This window comes from Octopus sinensis, linkage group LG4, assembly GCF_006345805.1.
Source record: "Octopus sinensis linkage group LG4, ASM634580v1, whole genome shotgun sequence".
Classification (NCBI taxonomy): domain Eukaryota; kingdom Metazoa; phylum Mollusca; class Cephalopoda; order Octopoda; family Octopodidae; genus Octopus; species Octopus sinensis.
The window spans coordinates 70505373-70530933 of NC_043000.1; the positions used below are offsets into that span (position 1 = coordinate 70505373).

General features: G+C 37.6%; 1 long non-coding RNA gene across 1 annotated transcript; it reads left to right on the top strand.

Moving 5' to 3' along the window:
* The first annotated feature begins 16661 nt into the window (after nucleotides 1-16661).
* On the top strand, nucleotides 16662-24351 carry LOC118762996. Its single transcript, XR_004998750.1, has 5 exons — nucleotides 16662-17474; nucleotides 18529-18533; nucleotides 20501-20511; nucleotides 21026-21029; nucleotides 24341-24351. It is a non-coding gene; the product is annotated as an uncharacterized LOC118762996 (long non-coding RNA).
* The last annotated feature ends 1210 nt before the right edge of the window (nucleotides 24352-25561 follow it).

The following is a 25561-nucleotide window of genomic DNA, read 5'->3' on the forward strand; positions in this document are numbered from 1 at the left end:
GAAGATAGCGCATGATGGTAGTTCAAGGTTTGAGAGGGAGAGGGTGAAGTATGAGAAAGTTAGGAGGGGGGCTTAGATGCAAGGAACTTGTGAAAAGTGAGAGAGTGTTGCTTTTTGTGTGTGTGGTTTGTGTGAGGAGGTTTTTGAGTCGTGCAGGCCTGGTTAGCCATCAAATATCTCACAGAAATTGACCCATGATAAACAGTGATGTGGCTACTAAAATTCACAAAAGAATGTACGAAATGTGGAAGGGTGTACCTCTCAGCTGGAGGTCTGAAAAGACATGTTAAGAGAGTGCATATGGTAGCACCTGTTTCTTCTGCCAGTACAGTTGTCCAATATGTAATAAAATTTGTAAAAGTTTGGCTGGACTTAAAAGACATGACATCAATAATGAATCATTTCAGTAAGTCTTTTTGGCAATGGCTTTTCTCGTGTAAAGAGTTTGAAAGCAAGGTTTGTCGGGCTCTTTATAAAATGACAGGCTATACAGTGGAGAAACTGGGTAAATTATCAAGCTCAGTATACGATATAGGAAAAGATTTATTTGGAATAAAAGAGAATATCCGACTAGAGAAAGGAAAGTATGGACCAAGCAGGAGGATCAGAAAAATGCAGCAGTTGAGGAAGGAAAAGTCCGACTTAAGAAAGCGATGGAGATGTGCTGCACTAGATGAGAAACCTGGCCTTGCGCTGCTGTTTAACGAGTTGAAGAGGAAATGTCGTTATGTGCAACGACATATCCGCCAATATGAGCGTCGAAAGGAGAGTAAAAGGACTCGGGGGTAGTTTCTGAAGGACCCGTACGGGTTTACTAAGAAGCTGTTCACTGAACCGAAGAGTGGTACTTTATCATGCACTAAAGAAGAATTGGAAGCTCATATCAAGGAAACCTACAGCGATCCGCACCGTAACCAGCCGCTTCCACCTCTATATGGGCTAAATCATCTCTCAGGACCTGATATCGAATTCCAGATTGGGGACATCAGGGAGAGAGAGGTGAATGACTTCGTAAGAAAAGCTAGAGCAAAGAGTGCCCCAGGAGGTGATGGCGTCTCATATAAAGTCTACAAGTACTGCAATCGTCTGCGAAAGAAACTCTTCGTCCTACTCCGACAACTGTGGCACGAGGAGACTATAGTAGAGGATTGGTGTAAGGCAGAAGGTATATACCTGCCGAAAGAGGCCAATGCAAAGACCATAAAACAGTTTAGGCCGATATCCTTATTGAATGTGGAAGGCAAGATCTTTATGGGAATTCTGTCGAGGAGAACAGTGACATATTTACAGAGTAACGGATATGTTGATGAATCTGTTCAAAAGGCCGGAATCCCCGGGATCCCTGGATACGTTGAACACTGTTATTCGATTTGGAAAGCGATCCAGGACGCCAAACAGAACAAGAAAAGTCTGAACGTGGTATGGCTCGACCTAGCTAACGCGTATGGTTCAGTGCCATACGAATTACTAATAACAGCCATGGACCACTTCCACATTCCTGACAAAGTGATCAAAATAATGAGGATGTACTGTGACAGTTTCGAAATGAGGTTTACAACTGGAAATTTTACAAAACATTGGCACCGATTGGAGGTTGGCATTGCTGCTGGCTGTACAATATCTGTCACGTGGTTTATCTTAGTCATGGAGTTGATTTTGAAAGGTGTAGATTTTTCGGAACAAATCGCCCATGTACAATCGCCTAAGAAAGCCTTCATGGATGACGTGACACTTCTAGTTACAGATAAACAAATCATGCAGAATGCCCTCTTGAGATTAGACGAACTTGTAAGGTGGTCAAGGATGCGATTTAGAGCAAAAAAGTCGCGTAGTCTGACATTTGTTAAGGGAGTGCAGAAAGAATTTAAGTTTCGAATATCTGAAGAAAGCATTCCAACAGTCAAGGAAGAGCCCGTCAAGAGCTTGGGACGAGTATACGCTGGAACATTGTCAGACAGAAGTCGTGGGATTGAAATTATGAAACAGGCCGAGTCTGGGTTATCAGCGATAATTCGAAGTTACCAGGTACGAGGGGCGTTCAATAAGTAATGCCCCTGACCCACTTCCCATAGGGGTAGAGCAACGAAAGTTGGGATAGTTATTAGTCTTTTTCTACATAGGAACCACCCAGAGTCACGCATTTCTCCCATTGTTTGATGCAGCTCTGGAGGCCGTTTTTGTAGAAGACCCCAGCTTGGTCCCCCAACCATGACGTGACTTCAGAAATCAAGGCTGCATCATCTGGGGAACTCTTTCCTTTCAAAAACAACTTCATGGCTGGGAAGAGGTGAAAATCAGAGGGTGCAAGGTCAAGAGAGTAGGGGGATGGGGGAGGAGTTCATAGCCATACGCCTGTGCTTCTGATCTGGCGACACGCGAGTTGTGGACCGGAGCGTTGTCCTGCAGGAGGAGGATGCCTTTGCTGATCTTGCCCCGCCTCTTGATTTTGATAACTTCTCTTAATTTCCTCAAAAGTGAAGCATAATAGGCTCTTGTAATTGTGGTACCCTTTGCCAGGAAATCTGTCATCACTACTCCGTCCTGGTCCCAGAAGATTGTGAGCATGACCGTGCCAGCGGAGGGCTGCACCCTTGCCTTCTTTGGAGGAGGTGAGTCACGGTGCTTCGACTGCATTGATTGGGCTTTGGTCTCTGGATCATAGTGATGGACCCAGGTTTCATCCTGTGTAATCAGTCTTTTGAAAAATTTTGACTAATCTTCTTGGCACATCTCCAAATTCACCCTCGAGCACTCGACGCGTTCTTGCTTCTGGAAAGGTGTGAGCAACCTGGAAATCCATCTGGCAGATACCTTTTGCATATGCAAATGGTCGTGACAATGCTACTTCGTATATTAAAAGTGGCCACCCAAGTCGCGGGTACAAGCCGAACTGCAAGCACCAAATTTTATATTTACGAGGGACGTTCAATAAATAATGCCTCTGACCCACTTGCAATTGTTTGATCTAGCTGAAATTTTGCATGTACAATCATTTATATCTCTATAGAGTAAGTGGCAAATTACAGCACTGAATTAATTGTGGTTTCTGATTTACAGATGTTTGAACCGAGTCATGTGTTAAATGGAGCCTGTTGAGTGTCGAGCAGTGATCCGGTTTTTGTATTTGAAAGGACGCACACCACGGGAGACTTTTGATGAAATGAAAGTAACTTATGGTGATGATGCCCCATCATATGACCTTGTAAAACGCTGGCATCGTGAATTCAAACATGGTCGGAACTCTGTGGAAACAGCTCCCAGATCTGGTCGCCCCCTTCTGCCATTGATGAGGCATCTGTTCGTCAAGTTGAGGCTGTCATTTTGGAAGATCGACGCATAACTATTCGCCAAATAGCCCATGAGGTCAAGATTAGTACCGGGTCTGTGGAAACTATCATTCATGACCATTTGCATATGCAAAAGGTGTCTGCCAGATGGATTCCCAGGTTGCTCACGCCTTTCCAGAAGCAAGAACGCGTCGAGTGCTCGAGGGTGAATTTGGAGATGTGCCAAGAAGATTAGTCAAAATTTTTCAAAAGACTGATTACACAGGATAAAACCTGGGTCCATCACGATGATCCAGAGACCAAATCCCAGTCAATGCAGTAGAAGCACCGTAACTCACCCCCTCCAAAGAAGGCAAGGGTGCAGCCCTCCGCTGGCAAGGTCATGCTTACAGTCTTCTGGGACCAGGACGGAGTAGTGATAACAGATTTCCTGGCAAAGAGTACCACAATTGCAAGAGCCTATTATGCTTCACTTTTGAGGAAATTAAGAGAAGTTATCAAAATCAAGAGGCGGGGCAAGATCAGCAAAGGCATCCTCCTCCTGCAGGACAACGCTCCGGTCCACAACTCGCTTGTCGCCAGATCAGAAGCACAGGCGTATGGCTATGAACTCCTCCCCCATCCCCCTACTTTCCTGACCTTGCACCCTCTGATTTTCACCTCTTCCCAGTCATGAAGTTGTTTTTGAAAGGAAAGCGTTTCCCAGATGATGCAGCCTTGATTTCTGAAGTCGCGTTCAGGTTGGAGGACCAAGCTGGGGTCTTCGATAAAAACGGTCTCCAGAGCTGCATCAAACAATGGGAGAAATGCGTAACTCTGGGTGGTTCCTATGTAGAAAAAGACTAATAACTGTGCCAAGTTTCGTTGCTCTACTGCTATGGGGAAGTGGGTCAGGGGCATTACTTATTGAACGCCCCTCGTATGTATGTATGCGCGTGTGTATGTATTCTGCATATTCATGTCTTTGTGTGCGCATGATTGTATGTGTGAGGGAGATGTATTTGTGTATGTACCCCAGTCTCCTTGTGTGTGCATATTTGAGTGTATCTATGAGCATGGTTTTTGTGACTATGTATGTGCGTCTGTTATGTATGGATGTATCTCCATGTGTTTTTGTGTGTATGCATATGGTCATGTGTTTTCGTCTCCTTTTGTATGTGTATGAGCACGCGCGTGTGTATGTGTGGTTGTGTGTGTGTGTGTGTGCTTGTCTGCCCATATTATCTATGTACCTATCTATCTACTTACCTTTGTGTCTATCTTTTTACCTACCTATATATATGTATAATTAATTTTTTAAAAACGGAGAAAAAAGACAAGATAAAACAATGTGAGGACGTAACTCATGCAAAGTATTAATAAGACGCTCAGAGAAGGAAAAGAGTGGTTGTTTTACGTTTCCAGCATAGCTCTTCTTCAGAAACAGGAGACCTAGGAAATTCCAAAGGAAATGGAAGAAGGAGGGAAAAAATCGCCAACAGTCCATGTGTAGTTACATTTTTGAAATAACCGAAAGTAGATGGACAAAGAGAAAGTGCTTTCTGGGACAGGAGAGTGTGAAGAATCGTTGGTATCTGTGTGTGTGTGTGCGCGCGTGTGTGTGTGTGTGGTGGCATGTGTTTGTGTGATAGCGTGTGTGTATGGTAGCGTGTGTGTGTGTGTGTGTGTGAGTAGCCCATTGTGAGTGTAAAACACTTGTTAGTTTTACATATGTTGTTGGGCATATTGTAAAAGTTTTGACAGAGCATATGATAGTTAATTCACTAAAGCATATGAGTTAAAGAACAAAGTATTAAAATTCGCTTTTCCCTTCAGTAAACACATTCTCTCTCACCCGCCTTGTCCCTGTCTCCCATTCTCTCTCTCTGTCTTGAGCATAGGCTCGAAACATAAAAGACTTTCTCACCTCCCCAAGCATCAAACTAATACACCTGTTTGTTGTTTATACACCTGTCTTTGTCTTTTGTTTTTCTGTAAATTTCAACTATATATATATCTATATATATAATAAGGGTTTTTTGCAACAAGTTGCTTAAACCACATACCGAAAATATTAGAAATAGCAGTCAAAGGACTACTATTTCTTTTACTACAAAAATAAGTCTCCACAAACAACAATATTTGTAACTCACATATGGCAAAGGAAGAAGAAAGAAAGACAACGAAACCACACATTATATAAATGTTTACTGAATATGGTCCTTTTCCATACCGAAATACTACTAGGTGAAATTTATTGATTTTATTAAATCAATTATATTTCACCCTTTATCTGTATATATATATATATATATATATATATATATATATATATATATTAATATGTATATCATATGTATGTATAGTAATGTATCATATTTAATATATACACACTGTTGGTAGGTCATTTACTGCAGTATTTGTCCTGTAAGGGGAAACATTAACCGATATTCAAGTCAACATAATAATTTTCTGAAAGTTACACCTTCTCTGTAAAAGTTTAACTGTCCTGAAATCAAAAATAAAGCTGTAATCCTCAGGTAAGCTGAAGCCAAACTTTTTCTTTTTTTGCGTGAGAGAAAGAGAAGTGATTATAAGATAATGAAGCACGAGCAGAAATAGTAAAAGAAATTTTTGTCCAAAGAAAGAAAAGAATGAAGCTTTTAGCACTTACTGTGCATACATTATGAATTTTCCAACTGAACTGAATGACAAAGTGAACATGAAACAGAATTTCTCTAAACAAGAATTGAAAAACCTAAATAATCTACAAAAAGACATTGAAATTGCAATTAAAGTAATCAATAAAAGTAATGCTGTTACCATGGATACAAATTATTATAAAGTATTTGTACTTAAAATGTTAAAAAATAATTATGATGAAAAAAGCAACAGACAATTATAAACAGTCAAATATAATTGGAAATCTACAACTTTATTTAATATTACTGCAAATATTTGACTCCTAAAGAATTTGAATGTATAAGCAACGTCAGATGCAAAAGCAACAATTTCTAAAATACTCATAAACAGAACTATAATTGACACTTGTAAAGCTCTAAAACCAAATACATCAAAATAACATCTTCAGGTGAGTTAAAATTAAGACTGATTATTGAAGACACTGTATATGAAACACGCTAAGTATTTTTTAAAAATTAATTGTGGTTCTACATAAAATATATAGAAAGTTTTATTCAAAGGGATCTAAAATTACTTAATTCCTTCCAATGAACCAAAATACAATTAGTTACCATTGTTATTATTAATTTATTCACTACTATCCTGCACATTTATGGAGCCAGTGCAATCAAACACCAATTTGAGTTGCCAGAACACATGAAGAAAACTACATTGTTGACGGATTGAGATTCATATTACAAAACAATTATTTCATGTTTTATAACTTATCTTACTGACAATTGTGTGGTAGATAACCATGAGAAAAAATGCATCACAAATCCACATATGTTTGGAAACACATTTTACACATATTTTAAAAGCAACTAGAAAAGATATCTAGATCAGTGTTTCATTTTATGGCAAGATAATCTTGACAAATTTATGGAATTTAAAAATCTTGTTAACAGCATAAACAGATTTATGGAATTGAAAAGTCTTGTTAACAGCATAGACAGATTCACAGAATTGAAAAATCTTGTTAAAAGCATAAACTATAACTTTAAATTGACGTTGGATTTTAAGCGTGTGAAAACAGGAGGAAAGACAGAAACAGACATCCACTATAAGCCTATGAATTCGAAGCCATGTCTTCTCTTCACATTATATCATCCTATCAAATCCTACAGAATGTGGTCAATGATAGAAGAATTTGAAAAACTTATTCCAAAAGCATTTCCAAAAAATCTAATTACAAATGAAATCAAAAGGATAAAATGTATACATATTCAAGAACTAAGGATGGTAAAAATTGAGAATAAAATTTTCCCACATGCATCAACAATTAACCATAGAAATGCCAAATATTTTAAAATACATATATAAAAATTCATTGCATATGAAGATCAAGAAATCAAAAAGTTCTGGAATATCAATATATCATCAAAAGCAAAACATTGAAAAATATACTTAGGCAAAAAGTTCATAACAAGTTTCAAAGCACGTAGTTAAACAAATTACAGTATACTTTAATAATGAGAAATTTCTTTAAATTCTGTTAAATGAACAACATCTTCCTAATTTTAAAGTATTAGCAATTTATAAATACTAAGATCCAATTATAGATCAACAATCAAATCAAAAACAAAGCAAAAAAAGAGCTTAAGAAATATAAGCCTAATGGTTTGCTTGATAATTACTGTGAATAATTGCTAAAAAGAACATTTTTAGGCAAGGACAAATGTTACAGACTGTAACACTTCTTGGAATGGGTAGGTAAGATATTAAAAAGCAAACTATTCATTTTCCTAAGTCCAAAAGTATAAACCGAATGATATCAAATGTAAAAATATGAACAGGACAAATGAGTTGTGCATTTTCATCTTCATTTTGTTTACATCATATAACTTATAGAGAATATTTCACCTAGTTATAAATGTATGCAATTGTGTGTGTATGTGTTTTGGGTGTGTGTGTGTGTAAATATATGTGTCTGTGTGTATGTAAATATATATGTCCCTGTGTGTTTGTGTTTGTAAAAACATGACTGCAGAGATTTTATGTTAACATGAAGAAGATAAAATCAAATATTATGAAAGGGAATATTAAATATTTTAGTACTATACTTTCAATAAAAAGTAGAGTATTAAAATATATAATCATTTACATTCGATAGATATTTGTCCTCATCTTGTTTGTTGATAACACAACATTTCGGCTGATATACCTATTTCTTTACTACTCACAAGGGGTTAAACACAGAGAGGACAAACAAGGACAGACAAACGGATTAAGTCGATTATATCGACCCCAGTGTGTAACTGGTATTTAATTTATCGACCCCGAAAGGATGAAAGGCAAAGTCGACCTCGGCGGAATTTGAACTCAGAACGTAATGGCAGACGAAATACGGCTACGCATTTCGCCCGGTGTGCTAATGTTTCTGCCAGCTCACCACCTTATACCAGCTTGCCGCCTTTCCCAGCTCGCCACCTTCTCAGCTGATATATTCTCCAGCCTTCATCAGGTGTCTTGGAGAAATTTCGAACCTGGGTTCTCATTCCTAAGGTATGCCCATGGGCATATGGTGCAGTGGTTAAGAGCTCGGGCTACTAACCTCAAGATTCTGAGTTTGATTCCAAGCAATGACCTGAACAATAACAATAACATTAACAATAACAATAATAATAATAATAGTAATAATAATAATAATAATAATAATAATAACAACAACAACATTGAAAAATATCTTAGGAATGAGAACCCAGGTTCAAAATTTCCCCAAGACACCTGAAGAAAACGTGTTAACAACAAACAAGATGGGGACAAATATCAGTCAAATGTAAATAATTTCTCATCTCTTAAATATAGAATGGTAAAATATATAATATTTATTAAGCTGAATATTCAAATTTTGTTATGCTAATTTTCCTTCTCCAGTTGTTAAAAAAAATTTGAACTATGAAATTGGAAACTGTTAAAATTAATAACCAGAAAATGAAAATTATTGCTTGTTTTTTGTGGGGTTTTTTAAAATCCTGAAAGCTCATTAGAAGAAATCTGCAACAAGACAGATGAAATAGCTAAGTAGAATAAAGAAAAACATCAATAAAATTGGAAACACTGATGAATTAGTTAAACAGAAAAGGAAAACACAAAGATAAAACTTAAGATATTTTCTTTACAGATTTTTATGGAGCGGCTACCTTATAAAAATTGCATAACAACTTTTCCAATTTATGTAAACATATACTCAGGATATTGTTACATGAGTTCGAGTTGTTTTCAGTCTACTTTATTTTTTAAGCAAAGATGGATGTACAGTATCAATGTGTGTGTGTGTGTGTGTGTGTGTGTGTGTGTGTGTGTGTGTGTGTGTTTGTGTGTGTGTAGTTTTTTCTACTGTTTCCAAGTGAAAATAAAGATTTACCATTGCTACCATTTTGCTCTAATCTCCAAACATATTTCAAAAATCTGTTAGTAAATTTCCACTTTGTGTTAACCAATGAGTGTTTGTGCAAGTAAATTCTCATTTTAAATTTATTTTTTGTTAACCCTATGTAAGATTTGGGCTGTGAACCATCACCATTCAATTTTATCTTGGTACAGTATACCAATAAAGTGGCAAAACTTCCTTTAAGCAGGCAGTTAATAGAATATCTGCACTTTCATCTGCTCTCGATTTTGACATGTTTAGCTTTAATTAAACTGCTGAAATTTTTGGCAACAAAAGTAAAAACTATAATATAATTTCCATTAAAGATCTTAAGACACCTATGTTCTTTATTGAAACAAAACAGTTAAGTGAGACCAACTTAGGAAACTTCTGGGCTATATCTATCCTAACATTATATCACAGAATTTTTCTCTTTCTATTTCTATGTTTAGGAGATACAAACTGAGGTAAATATTCTATTCTTCCTAAAAATCCACTTCTACTAAATATTTCATTCTAAAAATGTGTATCTTTTGCAAACGTATCTGTATCTGAGGTTAGCCATTATACACACATGCACACACATACACATACACACACACACACACACTGGCAAATTCACTTACAAGTGTCTTCTAATAGAGGACACTTGCCCAAGACTAATAAATATTTTGCCCAAGTTTGTGACCATGCAATCAACAACATAATCAAGTTAGCTAATGAACATAAGGAGAGGTATGAAATAAGAGCTGATACAGATCTCTCCCCAAGGAGCATTGGTAAAATCTATTTATCAGAAGAACAAAATAAAAATATGGATCAGTTCATTAAGAAGATAGTACATAGCTACTTGGCAAGAAAAATACAAACCATAGAAGTGATTGAATATGTCAAGTGTTTGACATAGAGTACCAACAAATTTCTGCCATCCCACTTTGAAGGTTACATTCATGCAATCCAAGAACAAGAGAACCCTACTAAATACCTACAGCATAAAAGGCTGAAATATTTAACAGACATAGTAGGCTGTGCAAAACCAAGACTGAAGACATCAACTACATTATTTTCCAACTGCGAGAGAATGATGAAGTGACCAGAACAGTCTGGAACAGAATAACAAAACAGAAAATACCTACAGATGAAGCTAACTATATTGAGACGGATGTGTCAAAAGAATATTCATATAACTTAAAAATTAAAACAGCCACCATGTTAAAATACAACTGGCCAGATATTATGTAGGACCACAAGGAAAAGATATGCTGTGTTGCCCTCCGAACACCAATGGGATTAGAAAAATACAAGAGAAAGAGGACATCTATGGACTATTGATAAGGAGTTTGCAAATCCTGTACTCAAGATATACTTTCAGCTTTATACCTATTATTATTCAAGCAACAGGATACATACCAACATGAAGGAGCAAAGTATGGCTGAACTTAGGATCTTGGGGAGATAATGCAAATCCTTAATTCATACACAACAAATAATCACGATATGTGAGACTTATAAAAATCTACAAGATCTTCTTAAGATTTAAAGGATGATGAACAAAGACAAGATAATTTCCTTCACAACCTTGCTACCAAGCATGGGCAATCAAAATTTCTTCTAAATTAAAAAAGGGAAGTGAATAAACAAACATACATACGTGTAAATAAATGTATATGTGTGTGTGTGCTGGTGTGGTGTGTGTGTGTGTGTGTGGTGTGTGTGTGTGTGTGTGATATCTTGTATCTTATTTGCATCAAATTACTTTACATGTTATGTTACGAGGAAGGGTTTGTTATTTCAAGTAGTAACCATTTCTTGGCAATGTTTGATATACAGGTTTGGAGAGTGAATGGATGTTGTGAGAGAAATCATGGAGGCATTTGTGTAAGCAGTATATACTGATGTGTAGACACTTCTGGTATTGACAGGTGATTCAGTTATTTTTTCAACGTCACTTCAATCTTATGATCAAAAACATTCCAAATATGGGCATTCCATCTTTTTATAGGTATTTAGGACTACATTATTCAATGCTTCCCTTTCCTTTCTTTGAAAACAGTAGTGTTATTTGAGGGAGATGCTATTTCTAGCAGTTTAAACGACAGTATACAGACTCTCTCGTTGGTTAGTCAGGAGATACGGAAAATATAGTTAGTGGAGGTACAGTCAATGATTCAAAAATCGGAATGATAAGTTTGCAAGAGTTTAATGTAAAATATTACAAGCTGTTACCCACCAACTATTTCATGTTCCTCTTGCTACCTCCCCTTCACTTTCTCACTACATTTAACCTATTTATTCAACACTCAATAAACATTTCATCTTTCTCCTCTTCCTCATGGCAAAACAATTTAATCCACTTTGCAAGCATATTTTACTTCTACAACTGACACTTCTCTCTACTACTAAACTACTTACCACATTCACAAACCCATCAAAACCATCTTCCTCATTCTTCCACTCATCATTTTTTCCTGGATCTTGCTCCTTTAAAAAACCCGTACTAAATATTTTGCCTGGTTATTCCTATCCTTTGGATTTCTTTCCCGCCCAGCATTTTTTTTTTTTTTCGCATAGCCACCAATTTAAACTACACATCAACTAAGACAGCCAACAAAAATATGGCCACCAACCTTCATATTGTGACAAATCAATTTGTTTTAATCCTCCATGGAAAATTGTTTTAACATCCATCTAATTGTGAAGCATTTGCTTGGTAATTCAGTGATTCGAACTCAAAATTTCCTGTTTAGATTCTCATATATTGCAGGTCGAAAATGCATTTTTTAAATCCATTCTAGTTTTCTTCTCTGCACAGCATCGCATTACATATCTAAATATTGTTTATAGTAGAGCAGTTTAATAGATTTTCTGATATCTCTTGGTCAACTCTTTTGATATTTCTTTTATTTGGGTTCCAATTTAATCTGAAGTAGAGAATTATTAAACCAGCAGAACATAAGTCAAGGGGGAAGTCTCTCTATGATTGTTACACCTGCTAAAATAGCAGCCAAATTTCCATCAAATCACTGTATTTCTCAAATAGTGGTCCAAAAAGTGTGATATAGATATTTAAAAGTATAATTTAAAGTTTTAGAAATTTTATATGAAAAAGGTGTTATTCATGATTTCATTACATACAGTTATGAATAATAAAGCAAGGTAAGTTATAATTTTCTGTATGCTCTTAGTTTTTTTAATATCTCATGCACAACACAGTGTGAATCAGAAGTAGTGAACTAACTATTAATTCTATAATTCTACAGTTCACTCTCGTGGCTAAGGTTGTCTTATATTTAAATTCTTTTCAGTGTCTTTTGTTGTTTATTTTAACTCAAAGTGAACTGGTAATGTTTTTATTTGATCTCCAAAGTACCACGAAGTTAGAAAGATTCTGAAAATGGAGTCCTAGAAAGAAAGGGTGGTCATATTTGGAATGCTTTTAATCATAGATCTGCTTGATCGGGCTTGTGCTAGGGGAAAACAAGGGCCTCTAAAACTTAATTTTTGTTTCGTCTTGTCTTGTTTTTATAGAAGTGGCACTCATCAATAATAATGTGGATCTTTTATTCGAATAATATATCTGAATTAAGCAACACAAATAAAATTTCTTGCTATTTGATTTTCCTGTTTCTAGTATTTGTTACGAACATTCTACGAATAACGAATAGCTATAACAAATACGAGACAGCAAACTCCAATAACAGGGAAATAACTCTTTTCCGTATAAGGGGAGCTAACTTACTCCTATGCCTTTCACTAACTTACCTCTGAATTTTTCATTCTCATGAATTACTCGAAATAAACACACACACACACAATATATGTGTGTCTGTGTATGTGTTTGTTTTGCAAGGTTCTTCATGCGAAATCGTGTGTTACAACAGATATTGTTATATGTGGTGATAGTCATCTTTTGCCAATTAAACACATGCACTATTTATTTTCACTTTAGCTTTATTTTTATTGAATGAGATGTAAACAGTAACTGCTCGACAACGTAAAGTATACTAGCCATCTCAATATAGCTAACCACTAAGGGTGGGTGTTACTGTAGCTTTTAGCCCCAGGAGATCATCGTCTCCAGCTGGCTTTAGGCACACTTTCTATGCGCTTATGGTATTTGCAAAGGGAGGTCATCCCTCTCTCGTAAACCTAAGTGATACGCACGGACTGCAGTTTCTAGGTATTTGCCTGTCTTCGACGTACGGCAATCACCGGTTTTCGATGAAGGGAGATCTGTTTGCAAATATTTATTTATTGTTTTTCCAGTAACTCCCGTCACTGATTTCGAAAAACTATCTGCAAGCAATAATAAATCTCTGAATGAGATGCAAACAGTAACTGCTCGACAACCGGTGATTGCCATACGCCGAAGACAGGCAAATACCTAGAAACTGCAGTCCGTGCGTATCACTTAGGTTTACGAGAGAGGGATGACCTCCCTTTGCAAATACCATAAGAGCACAGAAAGTGTGCCTAAAGCCAGCTGGAGACGATGATCTCCTGTAACACCCACCCTTAGTGGTTAGCCATATTGAGATGGCTAGTATACTTTACGTTTATTTTTATTATTTTAGTTTCTTTGTCAAAACGCTTCCAAATAGAATAAGAACAAGAGGAAATACGTGAGATAAAGATTCGTCGAAGAGGTCACAGAATATGTGACGAAAGCGATTTGACACAAAGAAACTAAAATGATAATAATAATAAAGCTGGAGTGAAGACGAAATAGATAGTGCATGTGTTGAATTGGCAAAATATGATCATCCCTAAGTATAACAATATCTTTTACTTGTTTCATTTGACTGTGGTCATGATGGGGCACAGCCTTGAAGGATTTTAGTCAAACAAATCAACACTAGGGCTTTTTTTTTTTTTTGAAGCCTAGAACTTATTCTATCGGCCTTTTTGCCAAACTGCTAAGTTATGGGAAAGTAAACACACCACCACCAGTTGTCAAGTGGTTATGGGAGACAAACACAGACATAGACACACACACACACACACACATATATATACTACTACAAGGGTAAAGGTGATGCATTAGATACGGATAACTACAGAGGTATCAAGTTATTGGATCAGGTAATGAAAGTCATGCAGAGGGTTACAGCCCAACTAATTCGGGAGAGAGTTAGTTTAGACAAGATGTAGTTTGGATTTGTGCCAGGGAAAAGCACCAATGATGCTATATTTCTGGTAAGACAACTGCAGGAGAAATATCTAACCAAAGATAAACCTCTGTACCTGGCTTTTGTTGACATGGAGAAAGCCTTCTATCTGGTAGTCAATGCAGAAACAAGGGATAGATGAGTGGTTAGTGAGAGCTGTACATACCATGTACAGTGATGCTGTCAGTAAGATGAGGATTGGCAACGAGTATAGTGAAGAATTCCAGGTAGGGGTAGGAGTCCACCAGGGATCAGTCTTATTCATCATAGTCCTCCAGGCAATAACAGAGGAATTCGAGATAGGATGCCCCTGAGAGCTTCTCTAAGCTGATGACCTTGCTCTAATAGCTGAGTCACTATCAGAACTAGGGGAGAAGTTTCGGGTGTAGAAGCAAGGTCTAGAAACGAAGGGCCTTCAAGGTCTTAATAAGTAGGAAGGCAAACAAATCACAAATCCCTTCAGGTAGATGGCCCTACTTGATCTGTAGAAAAAGCTTAGGTAGAAACTCTATAAGATGTACCCAGTGTAAGCTATGGACACATAAGAGGTAAAGCAATATCAAAGGAAGGCTAACTGGGAAGATAGATTTTGTGTGTGGCACCATTCAAGAATGGTCGTTGCCAGTGCTGCCTGATTGGCTCTCATGCCAGTGGCATGTAAAAAGCACCCACTACACTCTCAGAGTTGTTAGTGTTAGGAAGGGCATCCAGCTGTAGAAACCTTGCCAGATCAGTTTGGAGTCTGGTACAGCCTTCTGGCTTGCCAGTCCTCAGTCAAACTGTCAAACCCATGCCAGCATGGAAAGGGAATGTTAAACAACGATGATGATGATGATGTATATATATATATATACACACACACACACACACAACAGTTTCCGCCTACCAAATCCACTCACAAGGCTTTGATCACCCAGTGACTATAGTAAAAGACACTTGCCCAACGTGGGACTGAACCCAGAAGTATGTGGTTGAGAAGCAAGCTTATCACACAGCCACATCTCTAGAATTTGCAATTAAGCTGTTGAAATGTGAAGCCTACGGTTTAAGTACTCCTAATTTAAATGTTTATGAATAGAATTAACTTAGTGAAGTCCCTGAAGCTTGGCAATACTGAGTAGATGAGTCACCGATGCTTTGTCAGTACTGTGCTTGAAGTGTAGGTGTGTGGTTGTGTACTAAGTTCACATATTCCAGTCCCTTTCGTAAAGCCAAGAAACTGTATAAACATCGCAAACAACTTTTGCAGTGACTTAACATTCAAGTCACAAAGACAGTGTTTCACGCTATTGATTAAGAAGTACTATGTGCATTATTTTGATTGCAAAGTGGGTAACCAGGATAAAATCTGGGCCCCCTTATGTGTGTTGTGTAACCTGTCAGGCTTCTCACTGCATGGTCCAAAGATTCACACCATATGCCTTTTGTCATCCCAATGATTTGGAGAGAGTCCAAAGATCACACTTCAGATTACTACTTCTGCATGACAAATATACAAGGTATAACATCAAAATCCAAGCATACTGTAAAATATCCTAATTTACAATCTACTATGAAACCAGTACTTCACAGTCGACACTTACCTGTATCTGACCCTCCAAAACAAATGACAGTGACAATGAGTCAAGTGATGAAGTGTGGAGAAAGAGCCTAACTGTGTGGGATTTGAAGTTGTTGAAAAAGCAAGCTGATCCTCTTGGTTCCAGGTTAAATGGCTGGAATCTTCTCCAGAAAGAGAACAAAGTTAGTTTTTATCATGCTTGGCATTGTAATTTTGCAAATTCTTTTATCACTTGAGGATGGTGTAATGTTTTGTAATGATGTATATTCTGTAATAGAGGAACTTAATCATGAATATAGCACAAATGAGTGGTGTTTGTTTATTGACATCTCAAAAGTAAGCTGGAAAGCAGTTTTACTCCACAATGGAAATAAGTTTCCTTCTGTTCCTCTGGCCCATGCAGCTAACATGACAGAAACATATGAGAGCATAAAGCTTCTGTTGCAAAAAATTAAGTATGAGGAACATAAATGGAATATTTGTAGTAATCTAAAAGTTGTGGCACTTTTACTTGGAATGCAGGTGGGTTACACCAAGTTTTGTTGCCTCCTTTATCTGCTTCCTTTGCATATGAAGCTAGGATTCATAAAGAATTTTGTTAAAGGTATTCATGTATTTGGAAACTAAATTTTCAAGAGTAAGTGATGCAAAAATTAAAGCGGGTATTTTTGTTAGGCCACAGATCAGGGAGCTGATGAGAGACCAAGAGTGTGATGAAGATATCAATGATGTTGAAAAATCTGTGCATTTAAGAAAGTTTACAGAGACTTTGGGGGGAATCATAGAGCAGATAACTTTTCTGACATGGTGAAAGACCTACTGACATCATACAACACCTTGGGATGCAATATGAGCCTAAAATCCACTTCTTGAATTCTCACTTAGACTTTTTCCCTGCAAAAATCTTGTAGCTGTCAGTGACAAGCATGGCAAAAGGTTTCAGCAGGACATTCTGAACATGGAAACTCGGTACCAAGGAAAGTGAGGCTCTTCTATGTTGGCTGATTATTGTTGGTCACTAATGTTGGCTGATTATTGTAGGTTCCAGAAGCTAAATACAGTAAAAAAATCATACACCTCTATGTTAATTACTTAGTCACATAAAAACCATGCCCAATAGAAAAATTCTAAAAACGGTTTTCAAATCTGCATTAAAAGTACTATAAAGTTCACTTTCTTTAGTTCATAGGACAGCAAAAAGTTTGAGTTTTGTTCACCAGTGTAATCAATCCAATAAACTTTCTAGATTCAGCAAAATTTATTTCTATCCACTTATCTTTATAGACACAAGTTCCTTTGACATTTGTCCATATTTGGATTATTTCCAGGAGATTTGGATTCATGAACAATATAAATGAGGAAAGAGCTGAATCACAAAATCTACTTGCAAAATGGCAAGGTCCAAGCTGTTGATGTAAAACATTGTAGGATGGAATTCTTCTTGTGTCCTTTCAATTGTGTTCTTCAAAGATGATACAATACTAATTGTTTGCTTCATAAAGATGATGCATTAAATAGTATCATTGCATCATCTTCAAATGTTTTAGTAAATGCTATTAGAGATCTTTGCCAAGCAGTATGGGATGAGGTCATGAAAGCTGACCTAAAGATGCTGTGCCTTACAGAGGAGATGATAATGGATTGGGAGGGCTGGTGCTCTTTTATACTCAAGAAGACCTGCCCATAGTAAACGGAGCACCTACCCAAAACCTGGTCATGGAATCTCACCATGTTGTGTGCACTAGGGATAAAAAATTTTATAACTCCATAGTCCTGTATCATATTCTGATGAGATTTCGCTGGAAGACAATGAAAATCAATGCGTTTTTTTGTATTTTTGTATTCAATCAAAAAAGTTCACCCATGACTAACTTTGAAATTTTTATACTTTGTTGCATTTGGATGGATTTTCAAATACTAGAACCCTGATAGAATAAACCAAAATGGGCAAAAGATCTAAAACATTTAATTCATAACTGTTAAAAGGACTCTGTTCTGCATTCCAGAACAATAAAAATAAGGTAAGTCATATAAAGTCAAATTAATCAATAGTCAAGTTGCAGCAAGTCTAATAGAGAGAATGAAACACAATGGCAGGTTGGCTTTGTTCTTGTATATAGCATGTAGTTCTTGCATAACCTTAATTGCTCGCCCACAACATTAATTATTTCTGCTGATGTTTAGTTTTGATGTCTTTTGTTTCCAATGATTTGTCAAGCATTTCAAAGAAATCTTGTAGGGTAGTAAGGCTTGTGATAGCTCTGCATAATCTTCAGCTCTATACACTTGGTCACTGAACCGCCCAGTCATATAAGATGAACTGGCAGACCATCTGCAATCTCTCACATGTGGCATGAGGTAAAATGCAAGGAGGGTTAAGATTGCTTGCGAATTCCACTGGCATTACTGCTCTTCAGAATTTTGTGAAACTAGATGAAAGGTGTGTCTCCCTTTTCATAGAAGAACCTGAAGGCACAGGTTAAGTGGAACAGAAACTTCATATCATTTCTCCAACCAGCATGATCTTCAATGATGAGTTCCATTCTGGAAGGAGCCTTGGAGTACATTACTTGTCATGAATTTTTTGACAAGAAAATATTTGATGTTGAGTGAATTGCTTGCACCTGCTAACTCCTCATCCATAACAATGCGTAGGATTCTGTCCAAGACATAGTGTTAGCAGCTCAGAAAGTGTGGCTTGTCATAGCCTTTACTGAAAAAATTTCTCTGCAGTCTAAGCACTATCTCACTCTTTTGTCCTGTATTCTCACTTGTCATATCAGCAATAATCATCAAAATTGTGCCCCACAAGTGAAATTCATCCAAGACACTTTTCAATCCTTCTGGAAGTTCCTATGGAATAACCTACTGAAGGCTACAAGTGAAATCTGTGTTGGGGCAAAGTCCCGGCTAGACCAAGGGTGACATGGTGGTGAAACAAGGAGGTAGACAATGCTATAAAAGCAAAGAGACAGGCCTGGAAAGACTGGGAAAATGGTAGAAGCAGAGAATTATATCAGGTAGCCAAAAGGGCAGCTAAGTGTCAGGTTTACATAGCAAAAAGAATAGCTGAAGGTAAGAGATTTGCAAATGTTCTACAGCATGAGGATCAGAGGCATGAGGTGTTCAAGATTGCAAAGCAGTGTATCAGAAATATTAGGTGGTAGGTGAGAAATGTGTGCAAATGGATAATGGTATGTTTGCACTTAGTGACTCAAAGAAGAAAGATGCATGGCTGTGTTACTATGAAAGGTTACAAAATGTAGAAAATAAATGGGAGAAGGAGATTCTACCAAATATCGAACCAATTCGGGGACTAGCCATCAGAGTTGATAGCAGCATAAAAGATAAAGCAATTAAGGATATGAAGACAAGGAAAGCCCCTGGGCCATCAGGAATCACTGCTGAGATTATTAAAACTTCCAGTGGTGTAAGATACAGCTAAGTCACCTGTATAGTTAATCAGGTTATTCAGGAAGGCACCATCCCCAATGACTGGTGTAGTAGTATCATAGTTAGCTGCTACAAGGGTAAAGGTGATGCCTTAGATAGAAACAACTACAGAGGGTACTAAACTGCTAGACCAAATTATGAAAGTTACTGAGAGGGTTATAGCTTAATTAATTAAAAATAGAATTAAACTTGATGTACCTGGGGAGAGTACCACAGATGCAATCTCCCTAGTGAGACAGCTGCAGGAAAAGTACTTGGTCAAAAATAAGCCATTGTACTTAGCATTCATTGGTCTGGAGAATACTTTTGACAGAGTTCCTTGCTGTTATAAGGTTATCTCTAAGGAAGTTAGGAGTAGAGGAGTGGCTTGTTAGAGCTATCCAAGCCATGTACAGTGATTTTTCCAGTAAGGTGATAGTCAACCATGAATACAGTGATGAATTTAGAGAACAGGTAGAGGTTCACCAGGGCTGTTCTCAGTTCAGTCATATTCATTATAGTCCTCCAGGCCATAACAGAGGAATTCAAAACTGGGTGCCCATGGGAACTGCTATATGTTGATGACCTTACTCTTATTGCAGAATCTTTAACAGAACTGGAGAAGAAATTCCAGGTATGGAAACAAAACATGGAATCAAGGGGCCTTAAAGTTAACCTAACAAAGACTAAAGTTGTTGTTAGTAAGAAAGAAGATAAAGCTCTCTTTCCATCAGGTAAATGGCCCTGCTCAATATGTAGGAAAGGAGTTGGAAGAAATTCCACTCACTACACCCAGTGTAAACAATGGACAGATACCAGGTGCAGTGGAATCACTGGTAGATTAACAGATAAAGTCGTCTTTGTATGTGGCAGATGTGCAGGAACAATAAGCACTAAGAGCACAAGGGCCTTAGAGTCTCTCAAATGCTAAGGAGACTCTCTTGAGATTGTAGACAGTTTGTTACCTAGATGACCAAATTAGCAATGGTGGAAGATGATCTGAAAGTACTGTTTCTAGAAAAGGATTGAGTGGAGGAAGTTCAGAGAGCTATTACTTCTGTTGGGAACAAAGGATTCTTTCTCAGAGTGCAAGGTAGACTGTATGATGCTTGTGTGTGAATGGCTATACTCCATGGTAGTGAGATATGGGATCTGAATGCAGAAGACATCCATAGACTAGAAAGAAATGAAGGTAGTATGCTCCATTGGATGTGCAACATCAGTGCGCATGTACGACAAAGTGAAAATGTATTGAGAGAAAAATTGGGCATAAGAGGAATCAAATATAGCATGCAAGAGAGAAGACTACATTGGTTTGGTCATGTGATGCATATAAATTAGGACAGCTGCATAAAGAAATGCTGATCACTGAAAGTGGATGATACTTGCAAAAGTGGGAGACCCAGGAAGACATGGGATGAGGTGGCAAGGGCTAATCTCAAGATGTTGGGCCTCATGGAGGAAATGGCAATTGACCAAGATGCCTGGTGATATGAAGTTCTTAAGAAGATATGCCCACATCAGCGAAACTGAGTTCTAGAAGCACTGTATGTACCACCCACATTTATCAAGAAAACTTTTCACATACCCTACCACAACAAACCAAACTACATCTCTTCCTTGCATTTCCACTTCATGCACTATGCTTACCTCTAACTCCCCAATCCTGTCCTCTTGGCTCTGTTTCACTGTATCATCGCTCTCTGCTAGCCCTGACCTGTGTGTTTCACCCACACATCCTGTCTCACTGCATCATTGCTATCTCCCAACCTGTATATTTCACCCACATGTAACAAGAAAACTTTTCACACACCCTACCTCAACAAACTAATCTACATCTCTTTTCTTCCTCACATTTCCTCTTTCATACACTATGCCTACCTCTCACTCCTCAATCCCTTCCTCACAACCTTGTTTCTCTGTATCATTTCTATCTAGTTGCCCCCACCCCCACTCTATATATACCAAGGTTTTCACCACTCACTTCTCCACCCTGCTCTGTACTCTCTAATCCTACTTGTTTGGCAATATCCTGTCACTTATATTATGACCGTCGAACCTCAAGGGTATGCCCTGGCACTTATCTCCATCTATATTTCTCTCTTCTTTTACTCTGTGAGTATGCCCGGCACTTTGCTACCATCTTTGCAACCATCCCATTTATACCCTTGTGAGTATGCCCGGCACTTTTTCACCATCTCTGTCCTGCTGTCTTCCACTCTCTCCCTCTCCGTGTCCAGCATTTCCCTCAGATTGGGCAACCATGTATCTCCTTTGTGGCAGCACACATGTTTCTGGCTCTATTCCTGATCTCTCTCTCTCTCTCTCCAGTTAACCTTGTACCTCTCTCTGTCCAGGTAACCTTGACATCTGTTTCTGTTTCTCAATCTCACTATAACCTTTCATCATCTGACAAAAGATCACCTCCTCCAATGACCCCTTCTGTTTCAGTCTCTCAAAAGATTTTTGTCTCACAAGTTACTTGGTGACCCTGTCAGTGCAAGTGCCATTTACAAAGCATCCAGTCCACACTGTAAAGTGGTTGGCATTTGGAAGGGCATCCAGCTGTAAAAACCTTACCAGAATTGATCTTGCCTGTACTTGTGCCACATAAAAAGCACTAAGTCCACTCTGCTGAGTGGTTGGTGTTAAGAAGGGCATCCAGCTGTAAAAATCCTGCCAAAGCAGTCACAGAAGTCTGGTGCAGGTTTCTGCCTGGCTGGCTCCTGTCAAACCATCCCACCCATGCCAGCATGGAAGGTGGATGTTAAATGATGATGATGATGTATGCATGTGTTTATATGAGTGTTGCATACATCTAAGTGTATGCCTGTGTATATGCGTGTATGGGGGTGCAATATATATGGAATACATATATATTTAAATCTATAAATATCTAAACCTTGCTTTCTAGTTATCCTGTTCTCTCTTCCTGGAATTCATGATGTGCATGGAAGTTACAACTTTGGCTCTAAGAATAAGGTGGGGAAAAGGATGCTGGAGTTCCGTAATGCAAATGATCTCATGATCTGCAACACTAACTTCTGGAAATCAGCCAGCCACCTGATCGCTTATTAGTCTGGTTGGCACATAAGTCAAATTGATTACATCATCACCAGACAATATAATAAACAGATGCTCACAAATGCAAAGCCTTTCCCAGGTGAAGAACACACAACTGAACATAGAGTACCAGTGAGTAATTTCAGAATTAGAGCTAGAAGGACTCAGATAAATAAACTCAGCAAACCAACAGAAATTTAGAGATATTCTAAAGGAAGTTTCTGATGAGAAGGAGGAGTTGGAGATATATAACTTAGAGGACAGTTAAAAGATACTGTGGGACAACCTACTGAGGGCTATAGACCAATTCTGTGGCAAAGCCCCAGCTAGGTTAGGGTGACATGATGGTTGAACAAGGTTGTAGACAGTACTATTAAAGTAAAGAGACAGGCCTAGAGAGATTGGAAAAAAAGGTGGAAGTAGAAAATTACATTGGGTAGCCAGAATGGAAGCTAGATAACAGGATTACACAGCAAAAGGAATAGCAGAGAGTAAGAAATTTGCCAATGTTCTACAGCATGAGGTTTTCAGGATTGCAAAACAGAGAGAATAGAGATGTTGTAGCAATTAAGAGTATGAAGACAGGGAAAGCTTCTAGACCATCAGGAATCACTGATGAGATGCTTAAAATATCAACAACTACAGAGGTGTCAAACTGCTGGAGCATGTCATGAAAGTTACAGATTTATAGCTGAATTGATTAAGAATAGAAGTAAACTAGATGAGATACAGTTTGGTTTTGTGACTAAGAAGAGTATCACAGGTGCCATCTTCCTAGTGAGACTGTTGCAGAAGTATCTGGCTAAAAGTAGACCATTGCACATAGCTTTAATTGACCTGGAGAAAGCTTTTGACAGAATACTTTGTTCTGTTATCTGGTGGTCTTTAAGGAAGTTAGGAGTAGATGAGTTAAAGCTGTACAAGCCATGTACAACAGTGCTGCCAGTAGGATGAGATTCGGCTATGAATACAGTGAGAAATGTAATGTATAAGTAGGGGTTCACCAGGGATCAGTTCTCATCCACTCTTATTCACCATAATCCTTCAGGTCATAGCAGAGGAATTTAAAATAGGCTGCCTGTGGGAACTACTAAATGCTGATGAACTTGCTCTTGTTGCAAAATCTATAGCAGAATTGGAGAAGAAATTCCAGGTATGAAAGCAAAACCTGGAATCAAAAGGCCTTGAAGTTAATCTAGCAAAGATCCAAGTTGTTGTTAGCAAAGAAGTAGATACGACTCTCTTTCTATCATGTAAGTGGTCATGCTCAATATGTTGGAAAAAATTCCAATCATTGTACCCAGTGCATGTAATGGACACATAAGAGGCGCTGTGGAAACACAGGTAAGTTAACAGAGAAAGTTGTCTTCCTATGTGGCAGATGTGCAGGAACAATAAGTAGTAAGGACACAGGGGCGTTAGACTCTTTCAAATGCCCAGTAGGCTTTCTTGGGGTTGAAGATAGCTTCTGTTACTTAGATGACCAAATTAGCAGTGGTGGAGGATGTTCTGAAAGTATTGTTTCTAGAAAAAGAATAGGATAGAATAAGTTCAGAGAGCTATTACCACTGTTAGCAGCAAAAGGACTCTCAGAGTGAAAGGCAGATTGTATGATGCTAGTATAGCAACAGCTATTATACTTCAGAGTAGTGAGATGTGGACTCTGAATGTAGAAGACATGAGTAGACTTGAGAAGTATGAAGCCAGTGTACTCTGATTGATATGCAACATCAGTGTGCATGTACAAAAAAAGTACAAATGTGCTGAAAGAAAAGTTGGACATAAGAGGAATCAGTGTAGCATGCAAGACAGAAGACTATGCTGGTTAGGACATGTGTATGAATGAAAACAGCTATATAAAGAAGTGCTGATCACTCAAAGTGGATACCCTACCAGGAAGACATGAGATGAAGTAGTGAGGACTGATCTCAAGATTTTGGACCTCATAGAGATGACAACAGACCAAAATGTTTAGCAATATAAGATTCTTGAGAAGGCCCACCCACCAGAGCGAAACAGTTTAGACACCTCATAACTTTTTTATATTTTAGAATTTTCAGAAAATTTTTTTGCAAATTTGTGGGAATTCATACGATTATGCATTTTTTTTTTCTCCACTCCTTTTTTTCCTAAAATTTCTACTCTTTTTCGAATTGTCATTTGTTTCTGTTTATAATTTCAAAATAATTTTTGAAATCCAAATTCAAAAAGTTCAAGATATTTGCGCATACGCATGGCCTATTATAGATTCTGGAACGAAGCAAACCATGTAACCAGTATTAACTTTGTTAGCTTTTGGTATTTTCAAAAATTTTGCAAATTTGTATTCTACACAATGAACCTCGCACGATTATGCAAAAAAAAAAAAATTCGGGATTAAATTCCCCCCTCCCACAAATCCTTACGGATCCTCAAATTAGACTTAACCCATATTGATTGAGAACCTGAAGTCATTGCTGGGATTTATCCAGTGATTTTTTAAAAAGTTATGTAAAAGATATTTTAATAGCATACTTTTTGGTTAGTAAATGTATATTTCTTTTCTAACATACTCACATTCGTTTGGCAGGTAGTGTGTATAAATTTAAATTACACATTTTTTTTTTTGCTTTAAATCCCAGAAATGGATCACCCTTGGACGCATCACCATTCCATTACATGTATTTATGTGGAGAAAAATATTCGAAAGCATCAATACATGTCAAAGTGACAGAGAAACGAGGAAGGTAATCGTGGGATGTGCTAGAAACAACAGCCAAATCTCCCGTTTGAAATTATATCAAAAGGGAGATTTGGCTGTTGTTTCTAGCACATCCCACGACTACATTCCTCGCTTCTCTGTCACTCGGACAGAAATAAATGGCAAATTCGAACTGTCTGTATTTTAAAACTATGATTTTTTTTTTTAATCGAGAGAAAGTGGAAATTTTAGGGACAGGGCAGAGAGTTTGGATGATTAAAAAAATTACTTTTTGCACGATCGTTTGAATTCCAGTGTTTAGAACACACATTCGCA